At 35.0% G+C, this 23,530-nt stretch overlaps 1 long non-coding RNA gene across 1 annotated transcript; it reads left to right on the forward strand.

Annotated features, from left to right (window-relative positions):
* The first annotated feature begins 790 nt into the window (after nt 1–790).
* Nucleotides 791–13,659, forward strand: LOC137393775 (uncharacterized). The gene is made up of 6 exons (XR_010978319.1): nt 791–928; nt 4,583–4,639; nt 6,395–6,451; nt 8,485–8,617; nt 11,600–11,716; nt 13,556–13,659. It is a non-coding gene; the product is annotated as an uncharacterized lncRNA (long non-coding RNA).
* The last annotated feature ends 9,871 nt before the right edge of the window (nt 13,660–23,530 follow it).

The raw sequence follows: 23,530 nt of genomic DNA on the forward strand, positions 1-23,530 counted from the left end.
TCAGAGATCATATATATTAAACTGAAAAATAAAAGATTTAACAAAAGTTTTTACTGCTGCCTAATGTAGCAGTGTTTTTAAACTACTGTCATTGACAATCAGTTAGCCATGATGGATTAAGCATGCCGATAGCTTGTGAACTGTATACTGTTTTAAAGCATTGCAGAAAGCCCTGCAGTCTTAAAATAAATTTCATAGACATACCAGATAGGTGAGCCTTCCAGAAAGCATTTAAAAAGCATTAAAAGACACCTATATGCTTCAAATATATTTTTTTCTAAAGCATTTTATGCACTATGCATATATTGTTTTTTAAATTTGTGCTCAAATTCATCCCCGCTTTCATCATTGCCTTTTGAACTAATGATTTGGCAAGTCTCTTGCAGTTGTTGTTTTAAAAATATAATGATATATTGTATATATATATATATATATTATTGTGCACGTGGTAGCGTATAAATTAAAACCATCAAAAATTTACAAATCCTGTAGTGAAGTTTATCTTATCTTGAAATTATCAGTGTGACACTCCTTTGTCTGCGCATGCTAAGGTGAGGCCGGGTTCAGACCTGGGGACAGCTGCGTAATCTCGACTCATTATGTATCCAACAGCTGGAAAGCAAACAAATTGTGTAGCTGCGCATGGGCATCAAATTAATTTAATTGCGCAAATGACGACATTTCTTTCTGTAGGACATAATAGTCGCGCACTCTGAGCTTGTAGTCCATGAGCGATCGCTTGCATAACAGGTACTCTGTCATGCGTGTCTTAGATGCCATATTGGTTTGAACCAGGCCTAAGTAAGGCTGTAAATCTACCTCATTCCATCTCGTTACAGTCAGGCTTTTAGCTTTAGTTTCTGATTTAGACAAACAAGGATAGGCTAAAACTCTATTTAAGAAATAGGACAGATAGTGGAGGTAGCAGGTATGTGTGCTTATGCTTTAGCTCTGGCTTACCATGTACCTTGGGGATTACATTGAACTAAAGAATTTGTGGTTGTCACTCATCCAAAGTAACAACAAATTAGGACTTTTATTAGAAGCCTGAATGATTGTAGCCTAACATTTATTTCATGTTCATGTTTTTAACGCAGTCATTCTGACTTTATATATGTGTTAGTCGTATAACAACTGAAAAGCAGAAAATCAAAGAAGAGAAAGGCTGTTATGAATGCTTAGATATAAAGTTATAGGGAGCAAAAAATATGCAGGTACAAAAACTCACCTGACCGCGCAGGCCAAGACAACATATGTAGTTTTAAAAGCTGAAGATAACTGTAGAAATGTCAAGTGATTTGCAAGAATTGAGAGTCGCTATCCTTGGTAATGTTTCCGTAGATATGGATTACAGAAAAATGTTGTCTTGCTAACTGGTTGCTAGATGCATGCTTTACATTAAAGCTTCAAGGTCGCGAATGATAAGTTTTTCAACTTTTCAAAGATTTCAAGGGATTCAAAAATGTACAGCAACTGTTTCAATAATATGGTTTACAGAAGGATGTTTAAAAACTGAATAGTGAAATGGTATATAATTTATATTGTAGTATTCATACAAAAATTATTTCTGTACCATATGCTTATCAAAGCTTCCATTGCAAGGCAAAAGTTAGCAATAGTTCATTTTTCAGTATAGAAATTTAGGACGAAAAATGGATGTAAAATGAGCAACATTGTATAATGCTAGAACTACATGTAGCATCAGCTTTGCTAACAAGGCTTTGTGAAGGTTATTAGATACGCATGACATGAGAAAAATCTTTTACCATGGATGTTTATATTAGTGAATGATATTATTAATATTCCCAGTTGCAGATATTACTTAAGAGAAAATGACTATTTTGCCATAAGCTTAGCTTTTGAACATTTTTTTGATTGGCTAATCAACCATGATACAGATACAGTCAAACATGGATAACTCGAACTTCAAGGGACCGAGCAAAAGTGTTCGAATTATCAGAGCATTCAAGTTATCAGAGCACTGTCACAAGTCCATATATTTACTTATTTATTAGTAGATACATGTACATATACAAACTATAATATAAATCAAAAGCACAAATGGCTTGTTTCAAATTAAATGCTTCTAATGTAAAGTTTAAAACGTTTTCATGAAAAAGTATAGAGATTTTTCTATCACTTGAGATTGGTTTGTGGTTTGAGGTGATGTTATTGCCAGGACGTTTTTCAGATTGACATTGGCAAAACTTGATCGTTGTTGAAATGCTCAAAAGAAAAGACATTTTTTTCTTTTGGGGTTTTACCCACGATCAATTTTGCCGTTTTTTCTTGAAGTTTATGCAGATTACTTTACTTTACCTGGGATTCGTTAAGAGCAACACTCCGAGGCAGTTCAATTAGAAGTTTTACGAGGTTTTACGGTACATTCTATAGCACTCACGCTTTTTTAATAGATACTTATTGAATGTACACACGTATTCTGTGTTTAGGTCAAACGATGAATAGTTTTTTGTAGCTCAGACAACGTATACGTTTAATTACAACATTTTTAAGACGTTTTAAACATTCAACATTCCGACGTTGATTCAACACGGAATCAACGTCGGAAAACTATTCATCACGGGCTAGCCGAGTCACGCACTCAAGGATTTTCGCCACGCACATACAAAACAACATGCGAATTTTGTTTTGTATGTGCGTGGCGAAAATTCTTGCGCGCGTGACCCGGTTAGCCCGTGCTATTCATCGTATCGCAGTATAAATCAAATTTCACCAAACTTTTAGAAAAGTCGTTGACAAAAATATTTTGCCGATGGTGGTAATAACGACGCTTATGAATTACGAAAAGATGAAGTTTACCTCTATGGCTTTGAATAAAGTGATTTTCTAAAGCGAAAACAACCGTTTCGGTAGCTGTTGGGCAAAAAAACAGTTCGAATTAACAGTGTTGAATTCGAGTTATCTATAGCAATTTATCATTACATGGGAACGGACCAAAGGAAATGTTCGAATTAACCATTTTTTCGAGCTGTCCGTGGACGAGTTATCCATGTTTGACTGTACATGCAAAATAATTAAGCTCTCTGTATACACATTAATATGCTAGTTAGCAACAAATTTGTGTGTAGCATTAGCAAAATCAATGACTAAAATTTGCTTTATAGTTTTCCAGTGTGCTGCAGGACCCTTTTTGTCTCTTGTGAGCTTTAGCTTTCAGAGCCAGACATTACCCAGTTCAAGAACTGAAGGTCATAATCTAGTAGCTAGCATTATTTAACCATCCATTTGTATATAGCTGAGGGTATGGCATTATGTAATAGCATGGCTGGGGGTTGTTTAGTTCAGGCTAATCCCATCGGCCACTGTCAACACCTCGCTGGCACTTGTTACACGCATTACTCATGCTTCTTTGTCTAATGGTGCGTGTACACTGGCCGATTTTGTCACCCATTTTGTCAAGCACAGACCAATTTGATGAGTCGGTGTCGGCATCGGTAGGTGTGAGCAGAGAGATCGGTGTTGGTGCTGATTTGAAAGTCGGTGTCCGGTGAATCCCAGCAGCTCATCAGCCAATCATAAGCTAGGAGCCTCTGATTAAATGAGCCGAAGCTTTAATGGCAGTTCTAAGTTTATGAAACGAAAGGGCTAGGTTTAATGAGAGGCTAAGAGACTGTCATTAAACTTTCCCTAGTGCTCTTTCTGATAGTGAGCTTTTATTTAAATTAATTAAAAGTGAATAGCCAGTTGTATGACTACTACTAGTACTACTACTAGTTCAACTACATGTACTACTTTAAATGAATTTGCCGGCCCTTACTTGGCACGATCTAAATTATTTCATACAGAAATAAATTGAGTGTGATTTTATTCAAGGTTTTATTAGCGAAGGAAATTTACTAGCCGAGGAGCGTACAGCCATTCGCTCTGTCTACTAAGTGAGCATTGCGCCCTTATATACAATAAAATTGCCCGTTCCGGCTAACGGAACCGAGTAGGAACACCAGGTAACAATGTTTAAATGGCCAATAATTAGGCCCGCTAGTGCGTTGATATGACAACATAAACGACGACAATTGATAGCCTAACGAGTAACAAGGCTATAATAAAAAGGAAAACACATATAATAAAATATTTATAGACATAAAATATATACAAACATATAATTACATATAATACAGACTGTCAGAGCTCCCGCAGCTGATCCTGCCATCAACAAAATCTAATCGTCATCGGAAGATTCCATTCGGCATTCAGTAGTTGCTTCTAGCGATAGTAGTAGGAGCAGTAGTAATAGTGTAGTACTAGTATATAATTTTCCAAAACAAACGCGTTGATTTTTATGTGTACTCGTCTTTGCGTGGTTGGGTGAATGTCAGAACGGCGAAGCGCTGTGATTGGCTGTTGGTACCGAAAAAAATGGTTCGATCGTTGAAATGTAAAGGGGAGTCGGTGTCGGCACCCATACGTGAAATGTCTGAGGTACCGGTCTGAGTCAGAGTATTGGCACCTAATCGGAGTCGGTCCTGGCCAGTGTAAACACACCATAACTTGTGATGTACTGTCTAACTGGTCTTGGTCAACATGAATGCATGCTCACCATCAATTGTCTTTTTTTCTGTAGATTCTGCAATCGTGTTTCGTAATGATGCTATGATGCCTGACTTGCTTTTGGTTGCAGGTATGTACTGACAAGATAAAACAGTGAGACTCCTTTTTCAATTTTATTTTCAGGGTTTAATTATATGGTCTATAATTTTGATAACAACTGTGAGTTAGTCTTTAGCTGAACGCCCTCTTTTCTTGTTATTTTGTTACTGTTACTCATGCCAACAAGAAATTTAAAAATCATATTGTTTTAACTAATTATAATAGGAAAGGGTGGAGTACTATTTAAGATAGCGTTTTTCTGTAGACCCACATTACAAAAATCATAATTAGCAATCAATATAGCTCTGGTCATGACATTAAAATTAACATTTTTGTGGTTTAGTGTCATGCTTAGCCTCTGAACATTGATTTCAATGTTTTCCAATGTTTCTAACTTGAAAGTTTTGAACTCTTGAGATTACACCATACTGACCCTCTTATAAAGCTTAACCCTGTCTATAACAAATATGATTTCATCTAGTTCTTAATAGCCTAGCCGAATAACCTTACCCACACTGTGTAGTACTGTCCTGATTGTATTGTGGCTGATTTTTGTTAGTACAAATTAGGGTTTGGCACTAGCAGTGAAACTCACTGAAAATTCATGGGGTTATCTTCTCTCAAATCTTGTAATTAGAAAGTTTGAGTATTTTTATCTTGTTGGCTAGAATTTAGACTGCTGAGTGTGAGATTTGCTGCTTGAATTATTTGAACAAAATGGATTAATGTTGGGTTTACTGGGACTGAAAGATGTGTGATATTCAACAACCAGGCTTGCTACGAACTAATGCAACTATGAAAATAATTATAATTGCATTTCAATATCATGATGACTAAGCTGGTGTCTTGTAATAATTTAGGTTGTACACATAAAACACCATAGATATAGCATGTTTCAGTCAGTTCTACTAATACAATTAAATATGACATGGAGTCGTGTAGTGTTTTTATAATTTTAGTCTCCATTCTTCTTATTTGAGATTCTGACGCTTGTCGCCAATGTTTTTTGTAGTTCTACCTGCAAAATGATAAAAAGTTATTTTCACCTGTAAAATTACAATTTACGTATATATATTGAACAACACTTAAACTGTTCTATGTACTCGAAGAAGAGATAGAGATAAGGTTTGAGTGATCAAAAAAGATATATGTGCATGCAGGGACAAGAACACTCCAGATAACCTAATCGCAAACCAAGAAAACCTCTGTAGTCATAAAAGCCGAAGAAACTGTAGAAATGTCAAGCGATTGGCAGTAGTCGAGAGTTGCTATAATTCATAATGCTTTGGTAGATATGAATTACTAAATAATTTTTCAGCAAGCTTAGCTTTTGAACCATGATACAGATACATGCAAAATAATTAAGCTCTCTGTATACACATTAATATGTTAGTTAGCAACAAATTTGTGTGCAGCATTAGCAAAATCAATGACTAAATTTGCTTGATAGTTCTCCAATGTGCTGTGGGACACCTTTTGTATCTTGCAAGCTTTAGCTTTCAGAGCCAGACATTACCCAGTTCAAGAACTGAAGGTCATAATCTAGTAGCTAGCATTATTTAAACATCCATTCGTGTATTGCTGAGTGTATGGCATTATGTAATAGCGTGGCTGGTGATTGTTTAGTTCAGAGAAATGGCTAATCCCATCAGCCACTGTCAACACCTCGCTGGCACTTGTTTACATGCGTTACTCGTGTGTCTTTGTCTAACTTGTGATGTACTGACTAACTTATCTTGGTCAACATGAATGCATGCTCACCATCAATTGTCTTTTTTTTCTGTAGATTCTGCAATCGTGTTTCGTAATGATGCTATGATGCCTGACTTGCTTTTGGTTGCAGGTATGTACTGACAAGATAAAACATTGTGACTCCTTTTTCAATTTTATTTTCAGGGTTTAATTATATGGTCTATAATTTTGATAACAACTGTGTCTTAGTCTTTAGCTGAACGCCCTCTTTTCTTGTTATTTTGTTACTGTTACTCATGCCAACAAGAAATTTAAAAATCATATTGTTTTAACTAATTGTAATAGGAAAGGGTGGAGTACTATTTAATATAGCTTTTTCTGTAGACCCACATAACAAAAATCATAAATAGCAATCAATATAGCTCTGGTCATGACATTAAAATGAAAATTTTTGTGGTTTAGTGTCATGCTTAGCCTCTGAACATTGATTTCAATGTTTTCCAATGTTTCCAACTTGAAAGTTTTGAACTCTTGAGATTACACCATACTGACCCTCTTATAAAGCTAAACCCTGTATATAACAATTATGATTTCATCTAGTTTTTAATAGCCTAGCCGACTAACCTTACCCACACTGTGTATTACTGTTCTCATGGTATTTTGGTTGACTTTTGTTAGTAAAAAGTAGTATTATACTCACTGGAAATTCGGGAATTATCTTCTCTCAAATCTTGATATTTAAAAGTTTGAGTATTTTTATCTTGTTGGCTAGAATTTTGACTGCTGAGTTTGAGATTTGGCACAAGAACTCTTTGAGCAGAATGTATAAGTGCTGGCTTTACTCCACTTGAAAGATGTGCAATATTCAGCAACTATGCTTGCTATGGACTAATGCAACTCGGGAAATAATTATAGTTGCATTTAAATATCACGCTGACTATGCTGGTGTCATGTATTAAGTTAGGTTTTACAAAAAAAAACACCGGAGATGTAGCATGTTTCAGTCAGTTCAACTTGTTCAATTAAAATGACATAGAATGGTGTAGTGTTTTTATAATTTTAGTCTCCAATCTTCTGATTTGAGATTATCACGCTTGTTGTCAATGTTTTTGTAGTTGTACCTGCAAAACAAAAGAAAATTATTTTTCATTTGTTTTTACAATTTAGGTATAAGGAACAATACTAAGCAAAACAGTAAATAATGCAGTATCTCATCAATGTTAGCTCTCTGAACCCTCACAGCTGGTATTACGGAATTGCGTAGGCTGTGGCAGAAACCTTAATGGCGGAATACAGGCTTCCATATGATTCTGTTTACAAAATATGTTTTTAAGCAACAGCAAAAACTAATAAAATTAATTTTTTCGCAGGATGTTAGATTTTGAATTTCACTTCCATTTGTAACATTTTTCACTTATCTTTATCTACTTCTTTCATTATGATAACACATTTTATTAGAATGATATCGCGAAACAATCAATATGACTCATTCGTTGGTAGGTCATAAATGACTGTGATACAAATGTGGAATTTTATGATAATAAATATAAATTTCCAGTATATTTTGAGTCATGAAAGGATGATGAGTGTGCTATGGATGAATATTATCTGTAAATGTTTAATGAGTGTTTAAAATCGTGCAAACTTTTATAGTTTTAGCCCGAATAATGGTGACATACTGTTTTTTTCTGTTTGATGACATCTGCTGTAGGTTGTCCGACGTTTTGTACTGCTGTTTCACCAAATATCATTGCATTGTTAGCACGTTTAGCTATATTTGGTAAAAAATTAATAACTTCGGATTGCTGGACATATTGTCTAGGTTTACTGACACGCATTGATTAGATCGAACAAGGATCAACGGGTTAAAACTCGGTTTCGTATCATGGATTTTTACAAGTTTGTATTTATATTTAACAACTATGATATTATCTTACATGTATTTACATAGCATTGTCTAATTTATTTAAAAATTAGAGCTTTAATTAGCAAATGTGGTTGCTGTCTAATGACACAGGCTTGGGTAATATTTCATACCAAGGGTTAGCACAAAGCCATTTGCATAGCTATTCATCCATAACATCTCGTGTATTGCTTTTCATTTGACCAGCACTTTATGTATTTCTATATCAAATTCATTGACATACAAACCGGTGGTGACTCACGGTTCTTTCATCTATATAGGCCTGGGCGGTCATCAAGGTCCTCTTCCTTGCATTGTCTTCCGGAAGATTTTGGCGATGAGTAGATCATAAATGTCAGTTGAACGCTTCTTCCCTGTCATTAGACACGTACCCAACCTAATTTTGAACAGCTGGTAAGTCATCATTGACTACTTGACTTGATGGGCTTTGTACTTAATGACCTCCCATATACTCTCAACACATTAGTCATAACTTATAATAAACTTTCATGGGTAGCAAAATCGTAAATGATACAGAATTTGAAGCGAACACGAGTCAATACACAAACCGGCTATAGGAAATCAATTGATTCTTCAGAAGATTGCGTCAGTCTACCCCAAACCTTCAAAATAAATATATTGATATATATATATATATATATATAACAATAACCAATAAATAGATTTAAGAATTCAAGCAATTTATGTTTACACAAATTCTGTACCATTCACTATCTCACTACCCACTTTCGCCTTGAAATTCTAGAAAATTAGAGATGCGAGCTTGCAAGGTGGTTTTTGATGTATCACTAAATGCCCAAAGATGCGAAAGGCCAGTTACGGAAACTACATCACTTGGTTTTCCCGTCAGGTCTGCTTCAGATTTGTTTTAAAAAGGTTGGCTAAAAATGAGAGTATAAGCAAATCGAGAAGTTTCCAGCCAGGAAGAGATGATTTAAAAATTAAAATGAAGAAAAAATAGAATTAGCTCTAATATAAGATCAGAATGTTTTTTTCAAGAATGTTTAATTAAGCTGAATTCAGTTATATTAAATTTATACTTTAAGTTTGTTTATGCGATGCCACAAAAGTGTAGCGTACCAAGCGTGTTGCATCAGGTCTCTCTCTCACAATCAGTAGTGCTATGATTCTCTGAAAGGTAAGAACTCCATATGGTATGCTACTGTATGGACTGCTGCATACTGCCACTACTCAAAAATATGTTGTACATAATACTGCTACATTTTAATGCAGACCATAACCTTTACATAGGTATTTGTAGCCTTGGGGGCATGGGTATAGAGCATGAATAGATAAAATCATGTATTTTTTCATTGTAATATCTCTTATTGGTAGTTTTTTAGAGGATGGCAACACAATAATTTATCTTTGGTTAATTTATATAAAACACATTTTTGAGATAGGACTTTAAGAAAATTAACTTGCGAGCTTTTGTCCCAGAATGCATTTTGCTCTCATATCAGACATGACTGTACAGTAGGCGCTGCTAAAATGAGATGATCAGTTCTAGGAACGTTTACATGATAAGGATTTTTCATTATAAGAATGTTAACATACATGTAAATTGTCTAAACCATTTCAGGACCTTTCCAAACTCGCTCATGTGAGAATCCGACTTAAATTCTTTTAAATGTATTGGCGGTGCCTTAACTGTATTATTGGTTTTCATCGACAACTTTTCATGATCAACCTCATTGGTTTAATAGACCATGATTGTGGTAATTTGACAATAATTTGATGAAGAGCGCATAGTTTGGCGCGACAGCGACTTACAACAATTGACTAAGAAAAAATAGTTTCACTATAAAAAAGCGATAGTACCTTTTCGTCATCTATTCGTTCTTAAGAGCTCAAGATTGCAACTCCAACTCGTGACATTCAGATGCACCGACCAATAGCCTTAAAGTATTTATCAACAATTGCACTGCTACATGTACCTATTCTCTGTTCCGTTGTCACTTCAGACAAATTATCACAAGAGTCAGAATGTCATGGAAATTGTATGTATTATATGTATAATGCTTTATGTACAGTGTTGGGAAAAAATCTTTGTCTGCCTGTTTAAGTAAGTGTAGCACTGTAATAAATTCATCATAATTTGGAAATATTTTGCACCGCATACATAAAACCCTGTATCAAAACAATCCTAATGAGCTGAAAAATAGAAATAACTAGATTTTAAAATTGCCAAATATCTTCTATTGTATCAACCGCTGCCTACTAATTCACACTGCATACCAGAAAATATGTCATCGCAAATTTCGTTATTATCTCTTCTTTAATTATTTTCTAAATTGAAAATAACAGTCTTGTACTGTTATGGGCCCAGAAAAAAACCATTGGGGTTGTTTTGCATTTTAATATTTTATCTGGTAGCCTTTGCAGACTATAACCATTCTGCAGCCTTAGGCATGCTGTGAACAAGCCTCACGAGCGCTTGAGTGTTCATAATCTGAAACCAGCAATCATGTTGGACAGCTGGTTTTTTCAAACGCCTTGATCGTGGTAGATCTTTGGTGGTTTGATGCTGCATTCATTTCTTTACCAATTAATTTTCTTTAGATTGAAATACTCTAAGCTTCTTCGCTATTTTTCTATTGCTCAGATTGCCCATCGTATGCAGGCGAATGATGAGGTCGTTGACACATTTCTTATCCATGGTTGATGTTGACGCTGGTATGAATTCTGGGATCTCTAGCTGTTCCTCTTTTAACAAGCAAAACTGTAAACCTTTGCTGCACATGCTGTCCAACAGGATCTTTATTGTTGTGATAATATTCCACTTGAAAATTAATAATGTCATATTGCGTTTGAAAATGAGTTAATAAGCACTGATTCACATTGATTGGCCTATAAATGATTATTGATCCCTGATTAACCGTAATTTTATTACTGATGGTGTCAACAAGATCTAATGTTAATTTACTTTTAAATGATGCATGGTTTGTCAGGGTTTAATCCCTCTACATGACTACTACAACAAATTTACCTAAAATGGGCAGTGAGGTTTGAGGTGGACAAATACTTTTTGACACCGCTGTATGTCGCTTTCTTTTCTCGCAGGTGTGGCGAGACAGACTAACACTCAAATCAAACTTTAGAACTCGCCCGATGATACACTTTAAGTTATATGGAGTTTTTTACGCGGTACGAAGCAAAAACTTCACAAAATTGCCCGACTTTTTCTAGAATTTATGCTATAGGAGGTATACGTTATAGGAGCATCTACTTTACTCTAAAAGACCATGTGAGTTTGTGAGGTACAAATATCATGTTTAAAGTGTGCAATAGCTCCCATGTAGGATACTTTTGCTCCCTCATCACTAATTGAACTTGAAAGTTTATTGTGTATTATCTAATTTTTATCACTTTTAGCCTTGCTTGTCCTCTAGCGCAAAGCCGACCTATTGCTCCTAGATGTGACTCTGGCACTTATGGAATAAAAGTGCAAGCTGAGTTATCAGTAAAGATTTTGACAGAACTGTTCATGAAGTGAGTGTGAGAGTGCTTTAATTTCAATGCTGTAGTTTATCCCATTTTCTTTCCACTTAACATGGAATGTTTGATTAGTACGATATTTTAGGCAGTTTGAGGCCGCTTGTTTTTGGGACAATGTTTAATTATGACTGCTGATGTACTGGCGGTTAAGACATTTGAAAAGCTGATAATGGTGTTTTTATAAAACCCCAACAACAAATTCAGAGTAATTTTTTGCTTTGTAGCATATTTGACTCAATAGAACAAGTGTTATCGCTGAAGCATTCTCTTAAGCCTGGTTTCCATATGACAGCGCAAGGCGCGCAACAAGGCGCACGACGTCGTGCGTAGGCCAGTTGTGATATGGAAACGTCAACGTACGACGGTCGCGCGACGTGCGTACGCTGATCGCAAGTATCCAACAGAATGGATCCTTGCGATGGGTGCGTGCGATTATGTATCCCACAATACACCGCTAGACCTTTTCAACCTATCCCACAATTCCAGCGATAGGCTTTGTTCCGAAGAAATCAGTCTCCCGTACGAAAGAGTAAGCCTGATTTTTATATGACAGCGTAATTTCGCAACGGAGGTCAGTTTTTCCGAAGAAATATGTCTCTCCTACGAAAAATTAAGGAAAATATCCACCCTGTCCAATGCAAGCATGGAGCTTACGCGCGATATGGAAACACTGCCTCGCTGCCCAAGAAATGCATTGCGCACGATCACTGGGCCGCGCGCGATCATTGCGTTGTCATATGGAAACCAGGCTTTAAGGTGAAAACAAATTAGGCGATAATTAGAGCGATATTGCGTTAGAGCTAATCTGCGTTAAAATTCACTCAGCGTGTTCATGCAGAGCGATAAAGCTAGAATTTCTCTACACAACTTTATTGCTAACGAGATGCATTTCGATTGGTTAGTTCTTACCAGAATGTAATTTTACGGCGGGTAATTATTTCTTACCGATGTTCAACAACGTACATCAGCTCCAATTTTCTATTTTGTTACGAAACATCTTCAGAACGAACACTCAATTGTTCATGAATTTAATAATAGCACTCCCAGTTCTGTCCATCATAACAAAATTTAAAAAAAACCGAGTTGAAAACCAACATCCGGAGTCAATCGTTGCGCCAGTTGACCATCTTGAGAATGGTAAATATTTAATATATTAAATATGAAAAACCACTACAAAATAAAATATGTATAAAAAATTGTAAAAACAATACAGCTAAAAATACAAGAATCGTTTTTCTTTTGTCTTCTTGTAGTGTAGGCAGTGTACACTCTTTGAAAGGGAGATAGGTTTAATAACAAATGTGGAGGTTGTTTATGTTGTAGCCTAGACGACGACATTTTGACTGGCCTAAATTTATCAACAACTCCGAAAAAACTAATGATACAGATTTTTATTGGCAGTTTGTGAGCGTGCCCATTATATAATTTGCTAGTAAATCGCTTGAGTGTGTTTATGCACGCACCAGCGATATCTTCGCCCTCATGACGCTTGCAATAAAATCGCCTAGTGTGTTTGGACCTTAAAAGCTCCTTGCTATATTTTCACAAAAGGCGAATATACCTAAACCTATACATATACTAATAAGGTAACTTACCTCCTCAAATAGAGTTGGCGTTCATTAAAAAGATGGCGCTCGATTTTCAAAGCAATCTCCTGATGTGGTCCCAAATAGCGGTGCCAATCAAATCAAGGTGCATTCAAATATAGGTTTAACGGTAGCTCACTTTCAACATTTTTTCCAATACCAAATTGAAGGTGGTCATAGACTCTGTGCATAAAGTCCTCATCAACTTATTTTTTTATACAATGTTAAAATCTTTGTTCTTTTGTAGAAGTTGTTTAATCTGGAGAACGAAGATGAGCTCACCACGCAGAATTATTGTTCTTTAATCATGTTCTCACAGAACTAATCATATTGACCTACAAGTGTTTTGAAAAACTGAAGGGTAAGTTGATGAGTCCTCTACTTTTTGTAGTCCTAATCTTCTGATAATTAAATTGGGCTTTGATGACTAAAGTGAGCTCTGGAGACTGCAGTCATTACATTGGGTAGTTGGCTACACTAAAATACTATAGCACTGACAATCCGCAAAAAACAGTAAAACAATAGTTATGAAGCAAAATAACCATGTATGGAGTGGCATGTACAATTGATATTTAAATTGTACAAATACAATATCAAAGTATTAAAATATTAACCATTTTTTAAAGATTGAATGTATTTCTTAATGAGTGTAGCCTGGGTTTTCCGAATGGAAAAAGTATAAAACACAATCAGATTTTGGTCTAGTCCATTAACTGAGTGCATACAACAGGCTGCGCAGTGCAGCTCAGCACAATGTACGCTTATAACCAAGAGCAATGCGCTAAAAAATATTTGTACAAAACATTTCTTATTAGTGAGTAGGCAATTAGTTAGCCGGTCATATGTGTACCTAATAGGAAAAAACCAATCGCCATCCTGCATCTAACTAATAGAAAACATGTTAACAGCCAACAGCAACCAAAGTTTTTTGAGAATCATTATTTTTGTTTTTACAGTTTATTATTGCAATAAACAGCTGTGTTAGACCTTTACAGCTACCAAGGTTTTAGAAATGGGCAATAAATAAACCTTTGGAAAATGGACTACTGATTGCTACCTATTGTATCAGCAAAAGAGGATGAGAACCTGACCAAGCTCATACTGCAACACACTTTTTAGATTTTTTGTCGGTAACATTAGGCGTAAAACCTTCTGCTGATTAATGTGTATGTTAAAAAACTCTGATAGGCAGTGTGATTCATAAATAGGGTCATCTTAATCTGAGGGCACACTTCATTGGTGAAAATTAGGTCTTTAATAAGAGCCATCACATGTAGGACAAATTAATGTACCAAAGTCTGTTCTATTCTAATAAAAAGTGTATTACGTTATTCAATAGAAAAATGATATGGTAATGATGCTACTACTACCAGGCACAATAGCCTTTTAGCTTTTACTTTGAAACAATTTTTATTTACCTTTTATGGCCACAATGTTTGCGCTTTAATTCTGGAATTGTCTGTTTGTGTAATAATGTTCTATCTACCAATCTTTCATACAAATAAAAGTGTCCTCAAGAACCCTGGCCATCATTTTTAGCTGTTTTTTTATGAAATCTAGAGGCATTTGAAACGTTCTCTCTTCCAACAGCGTCCATAATTTTTTAACCTTGTCTTAGCATTTTACAACATATTGAAGGGTAAAGTAACAATTTGTTCAAAACTTCATGAACTTGTAGTATGGCTCTTACTCTGTTTTTTTACACTAAGCCTGCTTATAAAAATGCTGATGAAATGCAGTTGCATTTAAGTTCTGCATAAATTGTCTAAATTGTTTTTTATCACGGCTTCATTAACAAATTAAAGACTTGGTAAATTTTGATCTTGCAGCCATTTTTCCTAATTGTGCACGCAGTATGATGCTCAATTACAACAAGGCATGAAGTAAATGTAATACGAAGCAGTTTTTGCACTGATTTCTTATGTCTTATTTTTATGTTGAAGCTGTTTCAGTGTGAACTCTTAAACTACCAATAGTACAGCTCGTTTGGCAATGTGTTTCTGTATGGCCAAGTGCTGCATGATGCGGCTTTAGCAAGCTTTTGTACAAATTGTTTCCGATTACTGATTAATTAGTAAATTATCTTATTACATCTATACCTGATTAAAAAAAGCTATTATTTGCATATGTTGAGCAAATAAGAATGCGTTTACAACCTGCGCATAGTTTTGCTTTGCAAAAACTTGTTTTATGAAATCTTCTTACTGATGACCAGTAATTTCAGAAGCAATACAGCCATAAATGGTTACTAACTTCAGATCTATAGACTGAGCAACTTTATTGAGCAATAGTACTAATGAGAGTAATTATGTTCATCAGATTAATTAACATGTAAACTAATAATATTCATAAATCATCCGACTAGAGTTTTGTGCTTACCTCACAGTAATTTCAAAATGGACGAAAAGTGGTCCCTCTCACTCGACAACTCGTTTGTAATATTTTTGGGGGCATGAACTAACATAAAAACTTATGCTGACAAACTTGCTATAAAAATATTGTTAATAAACAATTGGGGTGTAAAGTTATAACCATTTATACACTCTTTTAGAAATTAAGTTTCACGAAACACTTATTTCGCGGTAGAGATCCATTTGGTAGTAAAGGAGTTGAAGTTATCAGCAGGTAGATCATATGGGTTGCGGTCACAGAAAACATGGTTAAGTCGCAAATCACGAAGTTGAGTTATTCGACTTTGAAGTTGCACCAACTGAACTTATAATATTGGTAACAAATTTTGTAACCTGTAGGTCTGGACCGATCAAATAATGATCTTTCTGAATCTGAAGTCAGTTTAGCCAATAAAAGTATTTTACCATCGAAAAAAAACTTAAAACCGTTGCTATGCTAAACAAGAAGTACTGAAAAATGGTGTCCGCTAAAAATAATTGTTTCTTTTTTGCCGATTTTAAAGGTAACTTTGACATTTTGGATGCTTGTAATGAGTACTTTGGTATTCTAACTGATGTCAAAAGCAGTGAAAGTAAAGGGAGTTGTGGTGATATTTTCCTAACGATTCTTACAAGATTACTACAATATTTAATAATAAGAATAATTATTCAATTTTTATAAAATTATAATCAGATTTAGTTATGAGAATAATTATTCGAGTTTGCAAGGTCGAAGTATATAGTGACCGATGGTGTGCAATATGTTACTGTTGTTAATTTTCTAAAGATTTGGTTGATGATTTGGGTGTGCCCAATATCGCGATACAATCAAGCTGTTTTTAATATCTGCAAAAATAAGTAATACACTTTCTTATAAATATACAGCTATTTCTTTGACAACCAGCTAAAATCTGTTTAGATTTTTAAATTCAGCATAGTTTTTTGGATCCAAGTACAGAAATCTAGATAAATATCACAATATCTTGATATTGGTTGCTATGTCGTTTTGAAATGTAAACAAAACTTTACATTGGTTTTCGTTTCTCAAACTTTAATACCAGTTTTCTTGGAACTATGTTTTTGCACTAATGGTAAACGTGCTTCAGTTTTGTTGACCATATAATCTGCTGTAATTAGGCTAGAATCAAAATTTTGTTTGCTAAATCTTGTAATCCCGACTTACCATGAACTCTGTGATCATGACACATATTAATAGTTAATGCACTGTTTGGAACTTATAGTGCTATTGTAGAACTACAATAAAAAATATGTCATCACTAACAGAAATTAACTACCAGTTTTGATTTTGTATAGGTGTCTTGTTTTCTATTACAGATTTTAATGTGTTTGCAGGACAAAATGAAGCAACTGCAAGAGGTTTATTATAGAATTTATTTCAAATTGTGTTCTTATGATAGAACTTTCCGTAACAAACTTTCATTTGGCTAATACTTGAATCCATTTTTGACTAAAATAAGTCGAACCAATTTGTTTCAATCCTACTACCTGCCCTAAATTGGTGCAAATGGTCATCAGAAATGTGCTTTCTTTGCGCTGCTAAAATGGCCCATTAAATGTACTTTAATTTGATGAAAACTCAAATATTGGTTAATTATTGGCCTTTCCAAAATACCGTAAAATACTCATCTGATTTGCATGTACGGCTTAGCTGCCCAAGTTGTCAATGCATGGTACTGGAGCTTGTTATCATTTTGCTTGTTGAAGGTTGACTTGCAACAAAATTTCATTACGGTTATTTGGTATCAAAAGATTCACCATGGCTTACTCTGCTGTGTTGTGTGTGCAAAATATGGAGAACTGTGATTACAAGCTCTTAAAAGCTAAAAAAGAAACAGTTAATCTCCGCGATCCCGAAACCGCCGTAGATTGGAATCAATTCTATTCTCTGACATAGTAAAATGATTTGGTTATTGTTTTGACACGTGATCTTCTCACATGAATTGTAAGTTCCGTAAAAGGCTCAATATAAAACTTCTTGTAGCACTAATTTATGACATAAACTTTGGGTTTCGTCAAAGAGCTCCTACCAAATATAGATGCTCGCTAGTTTACAATTTTGTTTTGGGTTGATCTAATCGTCTAGTCGCAATCTGATCATGTGACCCATGCTTCCTGCCAAACAGCGCGCATAATTTCCGCAGCATTTTTTGACTATCACAGGTGACCAACAGGCTTGTCATGCTTATCAGATGATGATATGCATTCCTTCGAGCTAAGGTTAAAAATTAAACCATTTTTTACAGTAGGTTTTGAGATATCAGTGCTCAAAGTGACATCAATACAGTGATGAGGAAACAGATGCTTGAGGACAATAGACATCGTTTCATTGAATGCGTGAAGTGTAATTGTGAAAATATTTGAATGAATGAGGTTGCATGAAAGTGTAAACAGAAGCCATCTTGTTGAGCTACGTTTCATTTGACCCATGTTTGGAACGGGATTCTAATCTTCGGCAATTTCGTGATGGCGGCGATTAACTTTCCGCTTTTGAGCTTTTAAGAGCATGTTATCACATTTCTACATATATTGCACATGCAACACAACAGAGTAAGACATGGTGAATCTTTTGATACCAAATAACTGTAGCGTGAATTTTGTTGCAAGTCAACCTTTAAGCATTAGTAATCTTTTAGAAAAATGACAAGATTTTCTTTTGGAAACATACCTTTCAAGCAACAACGGTATGCGAGTGCCACTGTACGTAATTTTGATTAATATTCTTAAACTTCATAATCATTCTTAGTATTGACTAAGTATTATTGCTTTTTAGTTTGTGTATTTTCTTATGTAATTATTATCTGTGAATGTTTAGCTGAAGCTTGTGCAGAGCTGTCATCAACAACAATTTAGTTTAATGTCATTTACTAGTTATTCCGTTTTACAAATTGGACTATGCCTTGTGAAATAACTGCTTTATTTTAATTGTGTATACAGCTCCTATTAACCCTTGCATGTTTATAGTTGTCATGTTCTTGCATTCTGGTTGCCTGTCCACTGATGATAGCACTTGTACAGACTATATGTAAGCATAGTGTCTGGGATAGGAACTGAAACTCACAGTTAAAACCTATGGTGACCAGCTCTAAACTTTACTTTGCAATAATATCTAAAAGCCAAGTCCAGATCAGGCTCAGACTACTGACTATCAATTTTACGAATGAGTAATTGCTTTTGAAATACCACTTCAATATTTGAAGTCCTTTTTTTAATAGAATATGAATAAGTTTTTACATTGCTTAACTCGCGTTCTTCTATTGCCTACAAATCACAATGGTGACAAATATCAAAGCTGGGATTGAGAGTCATAAGCTAAAATATCAGATGCACTTCTGCTTGCTCAGTTTTTTCCTTTTTTTTGCAGCAAGCAATGAGCTTTCAATTGATTAGCTATGAAAAGAGTTTAATTTAAATCGGAAAATCATTCATTCAAAAAATGTGATATTTTTATTTTGTTATTACTAATTGCAGGGTGTTGCTATAACATGTTTTGCACCCACTCTGGTGCTAGACAAGTTATCTAAAGAATTGGCGATTCAAGGTTACAAAAGCTTACATATTTGGGGAGGTTTCTGGTCAGAGGAGAGCGGACAAAGGAACTTAGTGAAGGTAAATTAGAGTGTCAAAACACCAAAATATTGAGTGACATAGAATGAACCTTGGTGAAAAACAATATTTTTTTAGATGTATTTTACAAATATTGAGATGAAAAATTTTGTGCTAGTCCGAAAATTTCAATAATATGTATTTGGACGATGTATCTAATAGTATGCAACAAGCTATAGCTTTTTTTAACTCTGAATGACACTCGTATTGCTTAACTTGCATTTTTGTACCATTTACAATCTCTGTTTGTGAGAAATGTACCTTTTGTTCCAAATCCTGTTCGGCCTGTCATAGCTGTTTTTTGCAGTCACCATTCAATTTTCGGGATTAACGGGGACCAGGGTCTTTTGTGGACAGTGAAAACCCACAAAATAAAAAGTAATGTTTTTAAGTATATACATTAATAAGCCAAACTTTAAGGCCAAAACACTTGCATTGTTTCATAAGCATAATGTATTTGTTTCCTATGTGAAAAGTAAACTTAAGTTCCTTTCATTGACTTTTAGGTCATATTCTAACTTAAATCCAAGTACTTTAACTCAAATTATGATTTTTTTGTAGTATGGGCATAGGTCAGATTTTTATCTGGTTGGAATAGCTGTACAGCAAATTTTGCAATAATGTACATGTATACCTATTATAACGCAAATTCCTCTCAATGTAAATAATTTATGTAAAGCTTTTGTTTGACCAACATAAGTAATGCCATATAGGGTAAAGTGTCAAGTTGGTGAAAGATCCCAAAATTATTAACAAAATTTTCATAGTTGTCCTTAAAAATATCGCTTACATTCTTGCCAAACTTGAGCAATGATGAGATGCATAGGGTTCGCTATTATAGATACCAATACATTGTTAAACTAGTTTGTCATTAGAGATTGTCATTTTTGTCAAAAATATGTAAAATGATTCGCCTCGCAAGAAATCAGAAATATTTGAAGGGGATCTATCAGTGAAAGCTTTGGAGTGTTAATACAGACGGTTTCCTACTTACGAACATTCGAGTTACACACAACGGTACATACGAACAGGTCTGCGCGTATATTCATCGATAATACCGACGGGATTACCGACTTATTAGCGACAGAAAGAGGGGCTACATAGAAGCATCACCCAGCATCCACCTTCCTCTGCCCAGTTCGTTGCAGGGCATTAGTATGTGAACGTATCTCCAGTGCGCAAAGAACTTTTTTATTTTTCCTGTATGTATTGTAAAGGAGTTTGCCGACCTTTACTTGGCACGATCTAGACTAATAAATAAAAAGAAGAGAGTGTGTGTAGTTTCATTCAGCTTTTTTATTAGCGAAGGAAATTTCACTATTCGAGGAGCGTACATCTATCTGCTCTGCTCAAATAAATGAGAGCGCTCTGTTATATTCAGTAATATCAACTGTTCCGTCCTAACGGCAAACGGTGAGAACACCGGCTAACAAGGTGAATAAATAGGACCGCTAGCGAGTTGGTATGACAACAATAAAAGTGACGATAAATGATAGTGTTATAACATGATATCAGATATAACAATAGCATAACGAGTGAAACAACGGTATAATAAAAGGACGACACATAAAAAAGGACAACAAAGATAAGTTCTAGCATAACGATTAAAACAACGATATAATAAAAAAGGACAACACATACGATCAATAAGAAATGCTGTGTCATGGCCCGGCGTCCACCACAGTATTCTCTCCATTTTATTAAAAAGTTTTTTCAGTACAAACCAATTTACAGGTTACTTATACAAGCCTTAAACATACTAATATAAACCTTCAATATACTTATATACATGTAGGCCTTAAGCATAAGGTATAATACAAAATATAGCACTGAAGCAACTTACGACCAAATTCACTGTACAAACAATTGTTCGGAACGTAACTCGTTCGTAGGTTGGAGACCGTCTGTATACCAAGCAGAATGTCATGATATCTAGTCTCATCAAAATCTATCTTGCTCCCAAGCTCTTCCCAACGATGGATAAATGATAAGTCATACAGACACTGATTTTACTTTGTTAGCTAGCCGCAACAAGTATCAGCCTGTCTTTTGTGGCTTTTATTCACCTCACCTTCTGTTTGATCTCCAAATTCATGTTTACTACCTTCAAAACTGAATGTTTTTTAATTGTCAAATCAGTTGATATGAGCATCAGAGTTAGATTTTTTGCTGACCTAGAATTTATTTTGGTCATCTCAAATAGTCTACGAAGATGAACTGTTATAAACGAGTGCATTTGCACAGACATGCTAATGGCAAAGAGTAGCTTTATCATATAAGCAGAGACTAAATGGTGTAAACAAAAGCTGAAAATCTGTTTTAATAGAAACTTCTAAACTATTTAAAGAATTTCAATAATGTCTATATAATTAATGATTAATGTATAATCCTAAATATTTAGGATTTGTTTGGAGTGCACGAGAGGACAACTCTGCTTTGCAGAGTAACCTGGCAGTAACCCTAGGCTTAATTTGTACATATATGCATTGCAGTGAAAGGCATATTCATACACACCAACCTTACAGTGTTAAAGGCCAACTGAATGAAAAGGGACTTTTATACAATTCATAGTCAATCTGTGCATGGAAAAAATTGACCGTGTAGACAGTTAGGAATTTTACTCAGCTCAAGATTTTGAATCAACTTGGCTTGTACCAACAAATACCCTGGCAGTGTAGAGTGCTGTAAAAGATTATCAGTTGCAATAATTATGCATTCAAATATTGCAAATTATTACAAGGTTAATTAGCATAGTTTTTGTAGTGTCAGTCTAGCAAGGTAAATGTTGCAAGTTCAAATCCAGCGGGATGCAATATTTTTCCATTATCCAATGGTGGCTTTATATGGACAGACACGGTTCTCATCACAGTACAGGCTGAATGTGTAAAATTTTGTAGATTTTGGTGCATTTTGCTTAAAAATAAGAGGAATGGTAACGCTGTAATTATTAGTTTGTAAAATAAAGCTTTTCTTAACCCAACTATTCATTACATTTTATATTTAAAAGATACCATTCTTACCTAATAGTTTGACAAAAAAGCTTTAGCTTAAAAGAAAGCATTAATGATGGGAGTCCTACCACACAAAGCTGTCGTCAGAATAGTCACTTTTAAAATCACTGTCGTCACTTTTAAAATCACTGTCGTCACTTTTAAAATCACTGTCGTCACTTTTAAAATCACTGTCGTCACTTTTAAAATCACTGTCACCTTTTTCAAATTGGTAACCAAAACAACCTCTTTCTTCACATTCGTTATTTTAATACAAATATCTATACTGGTGGCACTGGGTTGCGTTAAAAATCTGAAACTCGCTAGGTTTAAACTTCTGCTAACCAAAAGCATGGCTCAACCAGCGACCTTCATAAGCATATTAGTGATGTTTGGGAGCGTTGCTGATTACTCCGCGAAGAGTGACAGCCGTCTTAGGTTTTTAGAGCTATATTTCTTGTACTGAAAATAGACCGAGATTGCCTTTAATAATCACTGTCAGTCACAGACTTGGAAACGGATTTGCTGTCAATGTCGTGGCATTTCATTGCTTTAATTATTTGGCAGTCTGTAAATGCTGGGCCAGATGCTTCAAACCAAAATTAGTGAAGTTTCGGTTGACCGTGGTGATTTATGAACAAATAATAAGTTAGTAACGGTACGGCAACACGTAACAAAATTTCCGTTGGTTCTAACCAAAATCACGAAATGATTGAAACACACAGAATTATTCTGCGCTGCTAGAATCGTGCTAGCGGGCACGATCTCAGCAGCTTTTGCGATTAGTATAGTCCAAGAGACGTATAATGACACACAATAGTAAAAGTATAAGTGCAAATCAACATAGTACACACGATGCAACTGCTTAGATTGCGTTATTGAATGCATTTATTGTTTGGACGCTATAGCTACAATTTGTTTATTTTTTAATTATATTTCCTTTTTAGCAGCAAAAGTTTTGCGGTAGAGAATGTCGACATCTCTAGCGCAAACAAGTCAGTTGCATCGTATTTACTATGATAACTTTCTGTAATAATTTTCTTGTGTGTCGCATTATGTTTTCGGACTACATATATCTTAAAATTTGCTAAAGTCGTGCTCGCTAACTAAAAATAGCGCGACTTAGACAGTTTTATCGTGTGTTCTATGTTGAAATGCTTTCGTATTTTTATTGTGTGTCACGGTACATGTCTTGGACTATACTAATTGCTAAAGCCG

Source organism: Watersipora subatra, chromosome 4, assembly GCF_963576615.1.
Source record: "Watersipora subatra chromosome 4, tzWatSuba1.1, whole genome shotgun sequence".
NCBI classification, from domain to species: domain Eukaryota; kingdom Metazoa; phylum Bryozoa; class Gymnolaemata; order Cheilostomatida; family Watersiporidae; genus Watersipora; species Watersipora subatra.